At 37.5% G+C, this 17,249-nt stretch overlaps 1 protein-coding gene across 2 annotated transcripts in view; it reads left to right on the top strand.

Annotated features, from left to right (window-relative positions):
• Positions 1-17,249, top strand: part of FAM172A (family with sequence similarity 172 member A) — a 245,456-nt gene that overhangs the window by 141,760 nt on the left and 86,447 nt on the right. The window lies entirely within an intron of this gene.

Below are 17,249 nucleotides of genomic sequence, written 5' to 3'. Positions count from 1 at the left end.
CAGGGAAATATGGCAGTTTTATTCCGTTTTTGCAGTGTTTCTACAAAGATCTGCAGAACTTGCTGGAAGGACTTCTGTTTTCCCATTTATTAGGCTCTGCAGCAATATAAGGTGGGAAAAACTTTGCTCAGTGTAAAGCTGTTCTGCATCTGGTGCTGAAACTGCTGAACATCTAGTCTGTCAGTCTTTCACTCTTTTCTCTAAAGGCAGATATCTTGACCCCATCTGGTATACCAAGCTGCCTGTTAAACTTGTGTATCATTCTGTCAGTGTAGCTACAGTTTCCTCATATGATTTTAAAACAGTAGTGTAATCAGGATATGTTTTATTGAAGAAAATTACAGAAACGTAAGGGTCCTGTTCATTGTGGAAAGTTAAATTGCAGAGCGTTAGAACTGGTTTTATAGACACAGGAAACAGCAGACATATATGTACATCTTTTGTCTATAACACATTCGTCTAATCTAACTGAAAGTTGATTAAGGTGTTTCCTGCCTGAACATGAGATGAATGACTTAGTTAAGAAAAAGCATGCGTGAGCATGTTGGTTTTAGTCTTATGTTGCTCCAAGTAGCAATAACAATCTAGACAATGGCCACTGGTATTATTTTAAGAACTTGAGATTTTCCTAAACCCCCCTTTTTTGTTGTTGTTGAAATTGATGCCATTTTCATTGTCTCTGAGGTCCTGGAAGAGTATGTGCAAAATACACATGATGTGTACAGGTTTGAGACTTGAGAAACAGTTCATTTTCCTGATCTGAAGATCATTTGAGAATTGATCATTTTTCACAGGTGTTTTATTACCTTCTCAATGAATAGTCTCAAAACTAAATTTTGAGGTGAATATTCACCTTGAAGGTGAATAACTCTTCCTGTAACCTCATCTATGGGTGAAAGATGTGTTGCATTACGCGTGCCTGTTGCTCTTGAAATGTCATGAATGTTAGGGAACAATTGTTCTGTCTTGTCTTTCCTGAGTTGTGGATTTTAGCTGCTTTGTGTTTCAGCCCAGGTTATTCTGGTGCGACTTGTGGGTCCAAAGTAAAGCTTTGGCAGAATTTCTGTAAGTTTTGTAAAGCCACATTGTTTTGGTCACCAGATGCCCAGAGACATGTAGCAGAGGGCAGGAATTAGAAGCAACTGGAAACTTTTCTCAGTGTTTCCTAAACAGAGTGCTGACTTGAAGGGGGCTTGGAGAGTTTTTCCATCCCATTTCAGACAATGGCTTGAGGTGGCCTGGGTAACAGATGACCAAGGTGTCATTCCCATTTTCCCTGTTTTTCTTGTCACACTGGTGGATATTTCTTCACTTTTGTTCTACTTTAATATGAAGCACACTGATGTTTCAGAGCAAGACTTGACTTCTGACCTTGGAGTTTCCAGGGTCAAGGTGCTCAGGGCCTGTGAAGTTATCACAAGCTGAGCAAAAATTTTTATCAATTGCAGGAAGCAACCAGTAAGTAAGAAGTTAAGAAGTATCTTTGTCAGAAAGGCAAGATGGTCTCAGTAAGGGTCAGCTTCTGTAGTCTGCTGTCTCTGCAGGAGATGCATGCCTGGGAGGAGGAATATAATACATATCCATTGACACATCACGTATCTGTCACGCAAAACTAGACCTGAAATATATTTTTAATGCAACTCAATGTTTTTCTAAAAAATCAAAGGATATTAGCACCTGATTTAGGCAGAGGTAGTTTGATATTTGACTACTACTAAAAGCAGTTTGATTAAATAATTCATACACTGAAGGACATATCATTGAAATAAACCATTGAACTATTTCATCACAATATTCATTTGTAAGGTTTTATTTTGTTATCATCTTCTTTCTCTTAATCTTTATATCCATACGGCATTTCGTAATTGCAATGAGCTCTAAAAAGAAACAGAGCAGCTGATGGGCAATTACTGTCGTATGACAAATAAATTTTCGATCGCTTCACTTTCTTCTCTGATTCATGTGGGGGTGATGATGAGGTTGATAGAGCAGCTACATCATATAGCAACTGTACCACCTCTACACTTCCTTTGCAAGTTTTTGGGTTAACTGATTCATGAAATTGTAGGTTACAGTTGTTATGGAAACCTGTTGCACAGCTGCTCCTTCTGCATTTGTGCCTCTTACAGGAGAGCAGTGTGAAGCATATGGTTTTAATTTGGAGTGAAGGTTTCTGCCTGAGCCCTCTGAATTTTATTTTGCCTGCAGGGAAAAAGAAAACAAGCAGAAATATATTTTAAAAATTGTGTTTTCAATTAATATCTTCTTAGTCAACTTTCCATGTTCAGTGCTGTGAGGTCTCTCATGATGGCTTGCAGTCATCTCAGCTACAGCTTGCCACTTCATCGTGGTGTAAGGCTCCTGATGGAAACAGGATGTTCTGGCCTTAAACTGAAAAACCCAATGAAAGCTGATATTAGGCAAAGTCTTGTTCATAGACGTTCATACCATTGTGTGGGAGGAGCTGCTGCTGTCCCAGGAAAAGGCAGAGGACAATATTCAGCCTTCCACAGGCAGTACCCATCCAGGTGCTCTTTTGTCTGAAGCTGCTGAGGGAGGTAGCATAAGAAAGGCAGTGCTGCTCTGCCTTGTCCCTTGTTTGGCATGCACTTTGTTGGGAAACACATAGTGAAAGAAACCAGATAGAACCATCATATATGAAATTGGTATAAAAGGAGGATCATCTTTATTTACAAAACTTTGTTGTCCAAATTTTGGTCTTCATTCCAAATTTCTTCTCACCACAAAAATGAGGCTGTGTTTTGGAAATCCTTCATTAAACAAACAGGTAAGGCTTGGCTGCAATTTTCAAAGACATGCCACTTCAAGTAAAAATTTTATTGATCTTTGCAGCTTTTTGATCTACATTTTCTCATGTCTGTGATTGCAGGATATTAAGACAAATAGGGTGAGTCTGCAATATCATATTCAAATACACAGAAACTTTTACCAGTTACTGCAACATAGGCACGCATTTTCTGTACCTTCTTGTGTCATGGATTACTAGGGGAATAACTGAAAGTGATTAAAATGTGTGGAAAATAAAGTTTCACCAGTAAATACACTAAGTTTTATTGTTCAGTTGTTTATAGGTTGAATTACAAATGGTAAATCATAAGCCATATGTTAGAATGTATCTTAATATTTACTAAATTAAACTTTGTGTAATTGCAGTTTGAAATAAAACATGCATGTGATAATATCTGCACGTAAATTACTTTTTGAATGCACAGCACTAAAAATAATTGTTGGGTCATTGTGTTTTTCTAATTGCTTATTACTGACTTTGAAAAACTCAAGCCATGATTCATGAACACATCTCAGCTTCTTAATTCTGTTATCCCTTGCATAGTATAGTCAGGGATTTATTTTCAGTATCAGTTTGCTTTACTTGATGGTAAATTGTGGAACTTTCCCAACTCCAAGCTTATAATAATTTTATGAAATTTAACAGAAAGTGAGAATTTCAAGTTGATGGAGTCAATTTTATATTTAGTTTACAGAAAATAAGAAATTTCTGGTACAACGCCTCCTTTGAGTTTTCCTGCCAAATTTTATGGGTTTACAATTATTTTACTTTAAAAATAATGTTTTTCCTTGTCATTGCCTGCATGAAAGACCCACACAGAAGAATCTTTGTGGAACACTTCTGCTGTTTGCTTCCTATATTTCTGAGACCCCTGCATTTTCATTTATTTCCTCATAATCTTATAACTAGAGTTACAGCTTTTTTGTTTCAATTAGTTAAATGCTATCTTTAAAAAAAATACCAAATATCATGGGAGTAATGAAAAAATTGTGAGAATCATTAATAGTATCTCCATCTTACATCATTCATACTGCTGTGGAAATATGAACTACACATGGGAATGTAATAATTAGGAGAAGGAATGTAGGTTGTCTTCAGCAGGTATAAACTATACATTATGGTTCTGTTGGCTAAAATATTGGGTGTATGTACTGATAATTTGCACAAAGGTGTAGGTAAAATGGGGGGAGGGTGTCCTTTTAGCAAGCTTTGTTACAATGAGAGCCCTTAAAACACACTGTTCAAATTACTGTATGTACTTTAGAGTTCTAATTCCATCAAATCTGCAAATTTTGGCAGTTTGAAATATTCTAGGTCCATCATTTTGAGATGGTCTCTGCAATACGCTGCCGCTTCATTTTGCTGTATTGTGCTGAGTATGGCGAGGACCTGGCCCTGACTGGCACTGATAGGTGCCATAATAATGGTGATAGACAGGTACCTGCTGAGCTACCTGTGAGTCTCTGAGGCTGCATCATTATTCTGGCACAGGCAAAATGCAATTTAAGAAACTTAATGGCTAGGCTGTGAACCTATCATTAGTTTTTCATTAATTTAATTTCCTGAAGTCTCAGACTGAATGGTTTGTTATATTTGGCTTTTTATAAATTCTTACATAAATATATTTATTTATTTTTTGATTCAGTTTGCCTGGAAAATTGATGAGTGGCTACTGTGGACATGCAACTCTTAATTCCCCTGGCTGACATGTCAAATCGAAATATTTCTATTGATGTGTGGTAGGGATAACATAAGGCTGTAGGAAGCATGGGAAAGAGCTAGAAGTAGAGAGCTGTGAAGGAAAACACCTCAGTGACCAGGATACTTATTGTGATGACAAAAGCAAAATACAACTGTGCTTTAAAGCTTTGTGAGCATTTGTGGGGGGAAGAAAAGAGGAAAAAAAGGCACTTTAGATGTTAAATGTCAGTTGGGAGAGCAGTGTGGGATGCTGTCTTGAAGGTTTATGGGGACTTGGCTTGTATGTCCAGTCTTTGGACAAGTCATCTCACTCAACCCTACCTGATTTAGGCCTTGGATTTTTCTGTGTTGGGCACTTAAAATAGCATATTTTTGAAGCAGGTCTAATTTAGTGCTCACATTCAGAAAAACAAGTCTGAAAGCAAAATGATACCTTGATTCTGTTTGGTTATTTATTTCAACTATCCTTTGTTCTCCTTCTTGGAAAAGTACTTGTTCATCTGAAAAAGATCAAATGAGAAATGAGGGTGGACAAGAGAAGCTAATGGAGGAACCAGTGGTCGGTTGTATAAAAAAGGATTGGACAGGAATAGAGTCTCTAGCCTTGATGCTGATTTTTTTAGTATTCCTGTTACTGATGTGGGCACACAAATTAAATATGTGCTCCTGAAATTGGATTCTGGCATTAAGTGATGGAGTATTCAGAAGTAGGGTTTCTGCAGTAATAGAAAGTTATGTTCTATGCCAGGGCAGTTAGGTGTTGACTAGTCAGTCATCTGCATTTGTGCGCAAAGAGTGATCTCATCTACAGAGAACAGCAGGGCTGGAGAAACCCTTGGACAGCTGGCTTCATTGCCAGTGGCTGTAAGTGATTGACCAGGTAATGTAACGAGTCAGATATGATATTGTGATGTTTTTACTCTTTCTGTCCCAAGAAGGGGATTATTAATGCTGTCCAGCTTGCTGCTGTGATTTATCTGAGGTAATTTGACACATTTGGGAGTATTAAATATTAAGTCAAGGAAGAGAGAGATATGGGGAAGAGGTGTTCATATGCTTGAGTCAATGGAAAGCATATTTTGCCAGAAACAATGAAGGATACTCAGACCTGCTGTGACATGGTGCCAGCAGGGACAGGTCCTAGCTATCATAAGCCATAGAGATACTACATGCTTTTAAGGCTTATCAGCCTTAAAAAGAGCCATGTTAATTGCTAGTCCTCTTATGTTAACTTTAGTAGCTATGTCTAGAAAGAGAAGGTTCGTGATCTGTTTTGTATTTACTGCAGAAACTGAGCTTAAAAGCATGGCTTGTTCAGCCTGGTAAAGGAAAGCTTAGAAGGATTGGTAGCACTCAGCAAATACATCAGGAGAATAAACAGCAGGGAGGGAGAGCCTTATAAGCCGAAGAACAATGTCAGCACAGGAACAATTGGATTAAAACTGGTCATGAATAAATTTAGGGTGGAGTTAGGTCTCTCACCATTGGATTACGAAGTCCTGCTTGGGAAAAGGACTGAGGCAAAGCTGCTGCCAAGCATGACCCACACATGGCAAGAGTTATGTGAGTAATTTGCTGAGACTCTTGGTCCTTGGTGTGACCCAGGAGTCTGTGTTCCTGTGAAAGACATCATATGCAGGTGCATATTTTCAGCCATGAATAATTTCACCACTTTTTGGATTAATTTGTCTGGACTCGATGCTACTCTGACTTGAGGCTCACTCCACTGGAATAGCTGAGTTTTAGCCAAAACCAGGTCAAACCTCTAACACCAGTGCTGGCAAACAACATTTTTCCTTCCTCTTTAGTTAGAATCATAGAATCAAAGTAGATGCTGAAATGGAAGGGACACATCAGGATCATCAAGTCCAACTCCTGGCATAGGATGCCCCAAGAATCACAACATGTCCCTGAGAGTGTTATCCCTACGCTTCTTGAACTCTGTCAGGCTTGGTGCTGTGACCACTTCCCTGGGAGGCTATTCCATTGCCCAGCCACACTCTATGCAAACAACCTTTTCCTGATATCCAAACCAAATCTCCCCTGACTCAGCTTTCTGCCATTAGCTCAGATCCAGTCACTGGTCATAAAAGTGGAGATTCCTCCTCATCCTCTACTGAGGATGTTGAAAACCACAATGAGGCTTCCCTTGAGTCTCCTCCAGGCTGAACAGACCAAGTTACCTCAGACACTCCTCATATGACTTCCCCTCAAGGCCCTTTAGCATCATCATTACCCTACTGTGGATGATCTCTAATAGCTTTATATCTTTCTTACATGGTGGTGCCACCAGCACTTGAGGTGAGGCTGACCCAGTGCAGAGCAGAGCAGGAAAATCCCCTTCCTCGTCTGGATGGCTGAATCCTGGCTGCCAAGGCACTGCTGACTCATGTTCAGCTTGCCATTGACCAGGACACCCATGTCCCTTTCCATAGCACTGCTCTCCAACCTCTTGTTCCCTAATCTGTACACACAACCAGGTTTGTCCCATTGACCTTGAATAACAGGAATTGGGGAGCAGACTTGTTTTTGGAAGGAGTGGACTCTTTTTTTGCTAGTGCTTTTTGAAACACGCAAGCTTGAGGTAGAAAGCAACAGCCATAGCACATCCTGTGGTGAGAGTGTGCAACCATAAGGAAATTAAATGGTGGATTGAGCAAAAAAATACTGAAATATGCATGTCAGTGTTTGCTGTACTGGAAACAGCTTCTTGATCACATTTGGCTTTTCTGATATATAAAAAGTGTGTGTGCGCGCGTGCATGCGTGTGTGTGTGTACACATATATGTATTTGTATGCATATATTGCCCATTCTAACACATAAACACATAAACATTTTAGGCCACTCAGCCTAAATAAATAAACTGACAAGCATACACTGGCATCATTAGTTCACATGCTAGCATTTATTGTCATTATCCATTTGTGTTGTAGTAGGAAGGAATCACATAGCAATGCCTTGTCCTAAAGAGCTTGCAATCTAGAAGGATGCTTTAATGAGACGAGACAGAGGTATGATAAACAATTGCAATACAGCTCATAGCTTCATAGCTGCATGTCCTTTTAAATTTTTTGGTGGTTTACTGTAAATGCCATGTAGGCATTCCCTTCCTCAGTTCATCTGAAGCCCTGCTAGCCTCGCTGCTGGATGATAGTAGAGGATGGCAGCAGTGAAAGGCTGAGCATTGACCACTTCCAGAACAGACACGTTTGGAATATTCATCACTCCTTGTTACTTTGCTGTAGACAATGTGCTCAGCCTCGTTGTGTTTTGCTTCTCTTAGTCATTTCCTAATCTGGTATCTCATGGTTCATTCAGCTCCGGCCATGATCTGCAGGTAGCTGTGCATGTGTCCCTTCGCCACTTCTTTCCAAAAGGAAAAGGACAATGTTTCCTGGAATTTTATACTGAATAGTAATTGTTGGCACCACCCATCATTACTTTTTTGTCTTATTCTACCATTCATATTAATTTTCTAATTTGACACCAAAGTTGGCATGTTAATTATGAAATAAAAAAAGAACTGGATATGAGTGAAAGTTAGGGTTACTAGAAAATCCAGTTACTTGGAAATACATGTTTGTTGCCTATGGGGTTTGGTGGTCAAAGGCACAGCACTTTATGCATTTCTTTGCAGAAATTTTTCTAGAGTTCGTCTCAGTAGTTTTATATTTTTAGAACTTCTTTGCATCATTTTGAAATCCATACATTACGCAGTGAACATTTAGGTTTCTGCATGAGGAGTTTTTTGATCTTTAGCAATTGTTCTCATATTTTCATCCTCTTAGTTTTTTGTAGCTCAGCTTGTGTAACTAGCTGTTCTATTTTTTTTAATTTATTTTTTATGCCTATCTGAATTCAGTTCTATTTGTCAACATTTCTTTGACAGTATGCTGAGGGTTGAACTCAGTATTCTAGGTGCAGTTAACATAATTAGTTCAAGTTGAACTTCAGTATCTTTGTTCTGCTATGCAGCATTTTGGTCAATGCAACCTAAGTGGTACTAGATTTTTTTTTCTAAAGTTTCTTTGAATTTAGTACCTGCTAATGTTCATGTATCTCGCAAAGTCTTTTAGTGCTCTCAATTTTCCTTTCCCCAATGGTACTGAATGTACTAAATGTGAATGTAGTAGATTATTTCCTCCCAACACTCCCCCAAACAATATTATCTCACAGTCTTCCTAATTAAATCTAGCTGTGTTGTGGCCCTTGTTGCGCAGGATGACAAACTGGATTGTAATAACAATCCCTTTTGTGCTACAGGTCTGTGAATCTTGGAAGCTTGTTTTATATTTCTTTCATGCCTTACTTGTCTTGGTGGTTTGTCCCACTTTAATGTCACCTGCAAATTTAATTAATTCCAGATAATTAATGAAGATGTTAAATAAAGCCATATTTGGCATCTATCCCTATATCTGGCTAGAAATTTCCCGCTGACTCAGTAAATTCCTTTGTATTATTTTCCTTTCCTGCATTGTTTTCACTGTTTTAAATTCTGCAAGACGATATAACTTATCAGTCAGTTTATTTTTCATTTCAAATTCCAGCTTTGAAAGCAAAAATAAAAGCCAAAACACAGGGCCACAATCAAAGAACATATCACTCATCCTTTCAGCTGTTTGCAGATAAACTTCATCCCTTGAGCCTCTCAAAGCAGATGGGCAACATCTCTGTGCAACCATCTCCTTAAAATGTGTAAAGCATACTGTTGATTGTGATAGTTAATTTCAGAACCTAGGGCAACTGATTTTTTCTTGCCTGGCTATTTGTTTCCTCACTGGTTGCAGAAACTTCGCAGAAGTTAAAAGCTCTGGATGTTTGCTGTATGAACCATCTCATGGTCATCAGAGCTCTTCAAGACATAGGGAAAATTCATCAATGGTAACAAGAGATATGTCTTCTGTCATGAACCTCTTAAGTGTCTGACAACGCAGAGTTTTGCCTCATCACCATTCTTTTGGTGTAAACTAATTCAGTTCATCTCTTTCTTGGCTCTCTGAGGCAAACTCCTAAGGTGCTGGTACATATCCTGCCCTGCTGCGTCAATAAAAAGTCACATCTCCTGTTTTCCCTGACACACTTACTAGTTTTTCGCCCTATCCATGTTGATTATCTTCCAACTTTGCATTCTTAATCTTCTGTGAATGTGCATCTTGCTTTTTTTTAATCTAATCCACCTCTTTCTGGTATCTTACCAGAAGGTGCCTATTTTTACTGTGTTGCATCAGGACAGGAAAATGACATATATAGAGCATTAGTTTATATGGATGTGGTCATTGTATCTGGCTCTGCATTGATACAGCTGCAGAGTCAAATGATTGAGTATGTTGGTTGTGGGATTCTTTTCCCACCAAGTACAGTATGAAAAACCTGGCATTTTATGAAACTTTGTGTGTTGTTATCTCTTTAGATTGGTTTGGAGAACAGCACAATACTAAAGATTTTACAAGATATGACACTGTCGCAGTCTAAAGGTTTACAGTTCTTTTTTTACAGTTCTTTTTGAATGTATATAGGAAGACTAATAAAGAAAAAGAGTAGGAGTTTTGTATTTGCTTATACAATGATAGATGTAGGAATATCACACATAGTATGCACTTTCAAGTTTTGTGGTGAATTGAGATTATTCCATCTGAAATATTAAGCTGTTCTAAATACTGGCATTTGTTTTCTCCAAATGGAACAGAACATTTTTAAAAGGAAGTTGTCTCACTGTTGTTTCACATTTTTCCCATTTCTGTGACCTTATGCTCTTAAGACCACACAAGTAAATTATGTTCACATTAATTTAAATGGTAATCATGCTGAAAAGTGTATGTGTGGCTTTTGTGTGGAACAGTACAGATTTTATAAAACTTTAAAACCCAGTTTAGTGGATCAGTCAGAGAAACTACAAGTTAATACTATATTAGGCATTGCAAATCCAGGTAGAGTAAAAGGAGTGCAAACATACTTTAGTAAAGGGAGCTCTCAAACTGTGGCACCATAAGAAGCAGCTGTTTCAGCATATTAGTGAAGTATTTTTGTATTAATAATAGCATGACTACTAATGTTTAAATGTTAAAATAATCCTATTTAAGGGTTTTGAATGAATATGATAAGAAATAAAAATATGAGTAGATTTTGTACGTACATTAATTGAGAAGATTGTGATTTTAGTGCTGCAGAATTGAACTGAGATTTTAATGCAATATGTCAAAGTGCAGGAGTAAAATTGCCTCATAAACACCTGAAAAATAAATAGTTTAATTAGTTATTTTTCTCTTTTCCATTTCTAAGGCAAATTAAGTCTAATAAAGAATCTCAGTATTGTGCAGTATTAGGATAGAAAGGGCATGAGGTTTTTCTTTCAATTAAGCTGAGGCATTTATTTGCTTGTCAGTATCTGTATTATATTTTGTCTTAGAGTGGCTTGAGACATCTGACAGTAGTAATATATATTAAAAAAATTCGAAATAACCTTGCCATCCCCCTCTCAGTCCCTACCCCTGTGGGCACGTAACTGCCAGTGTTTTACAAGGTGTTAAAGTACAGCGATTATATTATCTCATCCTTTAAAAAAAAGGCAATGTTAATTTAACCCTCAGTAATCTTATTCACCTTGCCACCATTGCAGTCCATAGCCAGCAGACTTTTTTTTTAAACCAGCTGTTGAAGATAACCAAGTTTAAAGAGTTCACAGCTGAACGTGAGGGATTCATCATTATATATTTACTGTCTGAGGCTGATATAGCTGTAAGGTTTTTCAGATGCCATTGATCTATTGCGCATGTTCCCTCCCTGGCTTGCAGGACGTGCTTCTATTTGCATAAGGCCCTGGGCAAGGTTCTTTCTTGCATTGATTGGCCTGTCCAAGGGAGCCTGATGTGCTCCTGCATTGATCACCCTGTCTTTTCTTGGAAGGCAGTGTTACACTGAGTTCATTTCAAACATTCTAGGGAAAACTCTATTGCAGATGTCACAATTTTATTTTAATTTGAATGTGTTTCTGCAGTTACAATGAAGCATAGACCAGAATGTACTGAAAAGCTATATTGCATTTACACCAATTATTCCATGCTGTGGGGGTTTTTTTCTTTAAAATAATGCCTATAGCTTCCAGCAAAAATCAAAACTACTCTGTCTTCAAAGAGTTCACAGTTATAACAGAAGAATTAATCTAAGAACATGTGTACTGGTGTCTTAGCTTAGATAATTATTGTCAGTTGTAACTTGTATGGTTTGTACTAGTTTTCTTCAGTGTTAGAAAAATAGTTCTAAAATGGTGCCTTCAGCATAAAACTGTTTTTGGATTTTGGTTTTCTAGAGGCATACTCCAAAATGAATTGTGCTGGTAAATTACTGGGCAGACCAATGACTGATCAGAGAGGACAAATACTTCCCTACAGAGTCCTTGGGTTGCCAGCATGGTGTGTTGGGGACTGTCTTTCCAAACTTAGGTTAAGCAGCGGAGTTCTTAAATGGTTATACTCAAAGGGTGGCTCATGGCTAATGAATAAGCTGACATAGGAACTTTACCAAGCACATGATAGTACTGTATATCAGTGAAAAACAAGATAGTATGGAAGATATCCTCTCCTATAGAGGACCAGAACAAAGAGCATCACAGCGATGTTGCATAATTACTTTTAGAAAAATTCCTATGGATATTTTTGTACATTTGTAGAGTTTTCTTGGAAATAAGTAAATATTTAGAGATACATAGCTGAAGTCATGTTAATGCAGTAACATAAATTGTGCAGGCTTTTTTCTTTTTTTATTACTTGAATAATAGTTCCATGTCTTTCACTGAAGCAAGAATGTTTCCTATTGCATTGTGATACTCCAGCCTAGGGAACATATTCCTTTGGTCATTTGGTAAAACAAAACTCAGATAAGTATAATTCAGGTAGCATATATGAAATTTCATCTTCATTATCATGCAAATGTGGTGAGAATGTAACATTTCCCAAGATGTCATTTGACTATTAGGATCTTTAGAAAATGGTCTCTCAAAGCCACAAAGCTAATATTCCAGAAGAAAGCTATATAATACCTAAAAATTGTCTGTCCTTATTTTATATGAATAATAAATGTAGTAGAACAAGCCATTATTAAAATCACAAAAGAATATGTTGACCTGTTGGAACAAGGATATTTTTTGATTTTTGCATCAATGATGAATTTTGAGCTTTCCATAGCATAGAGGATGAACACACAAATACAGATTTCAAAAAACTGCAGGGATAAAAGAAGTAGGATCATAACTGGAAATCTGATCTATTTTGTTTCAGTACATAAATTGTATCTGTGGGTATTCATACTGATACAGATTTTGTTATACATAATGATATCCTTTGCAAATATTGTATATTTTGTGTGTCTGCATTGTGCATGGATTTTGCAGCTGCAACACCTTTCATTTTTCTAAGCTCCCTTTTGCTGATTTTTGAGTTAATGAAGGTAGAAGATGGGCATGGGCTAAATATGGACGAATCTTCTTAAATGGGGAGTAGAACTTGATTTTAATTCTAAAATAAGAACCTGAGTGTCTCGTAGCAGCTCATTATCTGTGTAATTCAGTTGTAGGAAAACACTGTACTTGTTTATGCGTATGAACTGTGCAGGGCATCAAGACCTAAAAAAATTTCTGGTAGCAGAAGAAACCTTTTGCAAGCAGTTTCAATTTTGAAAAAGAAAGACTGGGACATGACTGTTTATAATTAAATTAAAATGAAGAAAATAAATCTAATCTCTTACTTGAGGCAGAAATAGTCTCTGGGAAAAAATGTATCCATAGCATGCATTGTGCTGTTAAACAGTGGATGCCTTAGAAAAACGTGATGAAGAGATATATAGATACTTCCAGACTTTCAGATACCCACCATGGATGCTGTAGTGAGGTTTTTCTCGGCAGATACTTGCAGCCCCAAGTGATGACCTAGATGTGTTGAAATAAGTGTTTAAGTGTTTGAATGAGTTTTAATAATTGCTCGATTGCTAGGCATCAGGAATGCAAGAAGTCCTTCTACTGGGTCTCAGTAAAGTAGAACAGCACAATGTAAAAATTGATATTTTAAAGTTTTCCTGTTTTCTACAACAAAAAGCGACAATTTTCTGATGCTGGGCTGATAAAGAATGAAATTTCAGAATCTGTGGTAATTTCAAAGTCTATGGGTTTGGCTTGGTTTGTTTTTGTTGTTTTTTTTTTTTTTATTTGTAAAATTGTGATATTTAGAGACTGGTAAAATTGCAGAGGATGTTTGAAGTGTCATTTCTCTCCCGTGCCACTGAGACATTTTCATTTTACAAGCACATTACTAAGTTAAGAGGTAGTTCTGTGCTGTTTTGCTAGAAAGACATTTTCAAAGTCCAGGTACTGCTAATATGACAGATACTATGTACCAGTTAAGAATGTTTTCTGTTGTTTCATTCCTACCTACAAAGAATAATATGTATGTGGTATCTCCCCTCCACTCAAAACCCCTTGATGATCTAACTGGCACACTTCCATCACTCATGAGATACTCTAAGTGCATTTTATAAAAATCACTGAACTTTATTTATGCTGAATTTTTTTGAGGTAAAATGAGATGTTTAAATGACAAAGACTTGATCAAGAACTCCGACATTTGTAATCTGGCGCAGCAGTCAGAGGAGGGAATTGATAGAGCCTTCCTGTCTCACTCCAGAAATGCTAATTTTCTTCATGTTCTTATTTTGAGGAGAGGCTGCTTTGAGCATGATACAGGCTGCTTACGACCAGATTTAGTGGGGTTGCAGTTTTAGCCCTCCTTTTTGCTGAAAGGGTAATGGGTGTTGGTGTTTCTAACGATAGTGTGTGATGAAGGCAAAACAATTAGAACCGTCCTGCTCTACAGACTCTCATGTTGCTTTCTAACACCTTTTTTTCAAGGAAAAAACTCCCAAAGCAATTGTCCTATTTAAATAAAGACCAAATCCCTTTTTTGGCTGGGCAAAATTGGTTTTTATCAAATTGCATGGAAAATAACAAATTTTTTTATTGGCATTGCTTTGAATTGCACTTATTTTATATGTACTCAATACCTTTTTATATTTTGCAGTATTCTTCTAAGTAAAATCTAAGTAAAGTTTTAACTCTAATTGTAAAGCAAGTGCTGCAGAAAAAAAAAGAAATTTGAAATTTCAATATCACTATATTTGGTAGATTCACATGAATTGTGGAAAGGGATAGCAAGTCTATAGTTTGCACAAAATTAAATTTAGTTATATAATGCACACTCCTTGGGGTATCTTACTTTTAATTTTAAAAATCTTTGTAGCTTCTGTTTCTCTTTCATACAGACTAAGACACCTTTTCACAGCTTAAACAAATATTTCAGAATCAGGTAGTTCAGGAGACACATCCTATAGGGAAGAGCATTTGCCTGCACTCAGCAAGCCAAATGCATACATGCCACAGTGTGCTGTTCTGTCATCTCCCTGCATACATCTCATACAGCTTCACACAGGATTACATGTTGTACATAGTATCAGTGTAATATTCGTGATAAGTTTTAGTCGAGTAATTTTCTATAGCTTCAAAGACCTATTGATGCTGATAATACAAGAGGTGTGTTTCAGTCCTCCCCTGCTTCACCCTGACCTCTCACATATCAACATACTCCCCTTCAATTACTCCTCTTCTACCCAGATGTATCCCAAATGAAACTTTTCCAGCCTGTCAGCAGCAAACACTTGGTGCCTGCTCTCACACGGCAGCCTGCATCCATCCCTTTCCTCCCTTTTCTGCAAAGCCAGTGCACCCCAGCCACCTGCTGCAAACAGCAGAAGTGCCAAAATCCCAAAAAAGCCTCCATTTTGGTTATAACCCTGCTTGCAGTGCAAAGATAATGAGTAATACTGAGGCGATGTCAGTCTTCAGGTTCTTCTTTTCTTCTGCTGGTGTCACTCATGCCACACAGATGCCTGTGCAGTGCTGTGCCTTGTGCCTGTGCTCCTTGTCTTCAAGTGAGCCACGCATGGCTTGAGCTCTGAGTAAATAGCAACTGCTTTCTTCTGCAAAATTAGCTTCTGCTGGCCAGCATAAAGTGTAACCTCCTATCACATTTTCTGCAGTAGGTTGGCATCCTCGGGCATGAACTTTGTCTTTTCTTCCATTCCTTAAAATAGCTGTTAGCGACTTTGTGTGAAGCAGGAAAAGAATAATTTTTTAACATCTGTAATATCTAATGTTGCTTTTGCCTTCTGCCTCCCAAACTGTTTTGTGCTGAGGTGAACCATACTGGGGTTTGGGATGGACTTGCCAGGTGATAACACAAAAATATTTCTTGATAGAAGCCATAACTGCAGCATCTGCTGTAAAATGCAGTTTAATTATTGTAGTTGCTATTGCTAACTTTTTCAGAGTGCTAGATGACTGCTAAAATCTTCCAAGCAAAAGCTTCCAAATTTTGGTGTTAAGCCTAAATGTTTATATTGCATTTAGAGATTTTGATGAATCTTACACAATAGTGGTTCATTGGCAATTGTGCCCTAATGGTCTTTTAAGGTATCTAAAGATGTACGCACCGTCATTCTGAACCTTGTGTTTCCAAGCATTCATCTCTTGAGCTAATACATATTTACTGCATTCAAATTAAACAAGAATCAATTTATAAGGTGTGTTGTAGCCTTTTTGTAAAAGCCTAATTGTGTACATTGCTTTCTACAATGCAAGGATTGGAATAAATGTCTGTCAATACTTTAGGTGGGAAAATATTACAAACATCTTGTGATCTGAATATATTTATAAATAGTCACTTGCACTTTTTATGCAAATGAAACTGAGTAACAGGCTGCAATTTTTAAATTTTTTTTATACTATTAGAAGACTGGCTTATTTGACACCTCATAAAGGTGTTTTTATATGTTTTAGGCTTTTTCCATGTGCCTGTAACTGGTGCTGTCCTGTATTGTTCTTTTATACCTTTTCTCTTTGTTTCCTTATTTTATTGCCTATATTTTATGGATGATGAGAATACTAATGAACATATGATGCATACCATCATTCACAAGGTGAACAGATAGCTTTCTCTCTTTGTCAAATGTTTATGGAGTAAAATGAAAAATTAAACAAACCCAACATTGACTCTGTTGTAATTTCAGCTTGAATGGAACTCTTACTGAGGTTTTGTAGAATTTTCCCATCAGAGAGAAAAATTTGAGAGTGCTAGGAGACTATTTTTATATCACAGGAATAAAGCTTGAGGTGAATTACTAGAAGGCATAGGAAGTTATCTTGCAAAATTGTTGATACTGAACCATAAAAAAAGTTTAAATAGTTTTAACTTTCAATTAACAAAAAAAGAGGATAAGATGTCAAAACAGTCACTACAAGTGTAATTATATTTTCTGGTAGATTCAAAGCCTTATGGCTGTGTTCTGGCCACTCCAGTTTAGCTGTTCAGCCCATGCTGCCCATATTGTGTATTCAGCAGTTCCTGTTAGACATCTTCACAGGAATGATTCTGCCGAGCTTTTTGACACCCATTTTCATGCATGGCCTGCTACTTTACATCGAAATATCCTTTTTTTTTTTCTGAGCTGCCTGCAGCATTAAAGATGCTTGAACATGTCAGGCTCGGTCTGTGTGCATACGTGTGCATATACATGGGAACAGAATAATAAGTAGATGCGCTGGTGGGTGCACGTGTGCCGCTGTGCTCAAGTGCGGGGCGCGTTGCAGCAGCATCCCGGTATCCCGGTGCGCGGTCCTGCAGCCGCGCACGGCGCGGC

This window comes from Geospiza fortis, unplaced genomic scaffold (genome assembly GCF_000277835.1).
Source record: "Geospiza fortis unplaced genomic scaffold, GeoFor_1.0 scaffold279, whole genome shotgun sequence".
Classification (NCBI taxonomy): Eukaryota; Metazoa; Chordata; class Aves; order Passeriformes; family Thraupidae; genus Geospiza; species Geospiza fortis.
Note: the sequence above shows the minus strand (reverse complement) of the source record. Positions and strands in the feature narration are given on the sequence as shown.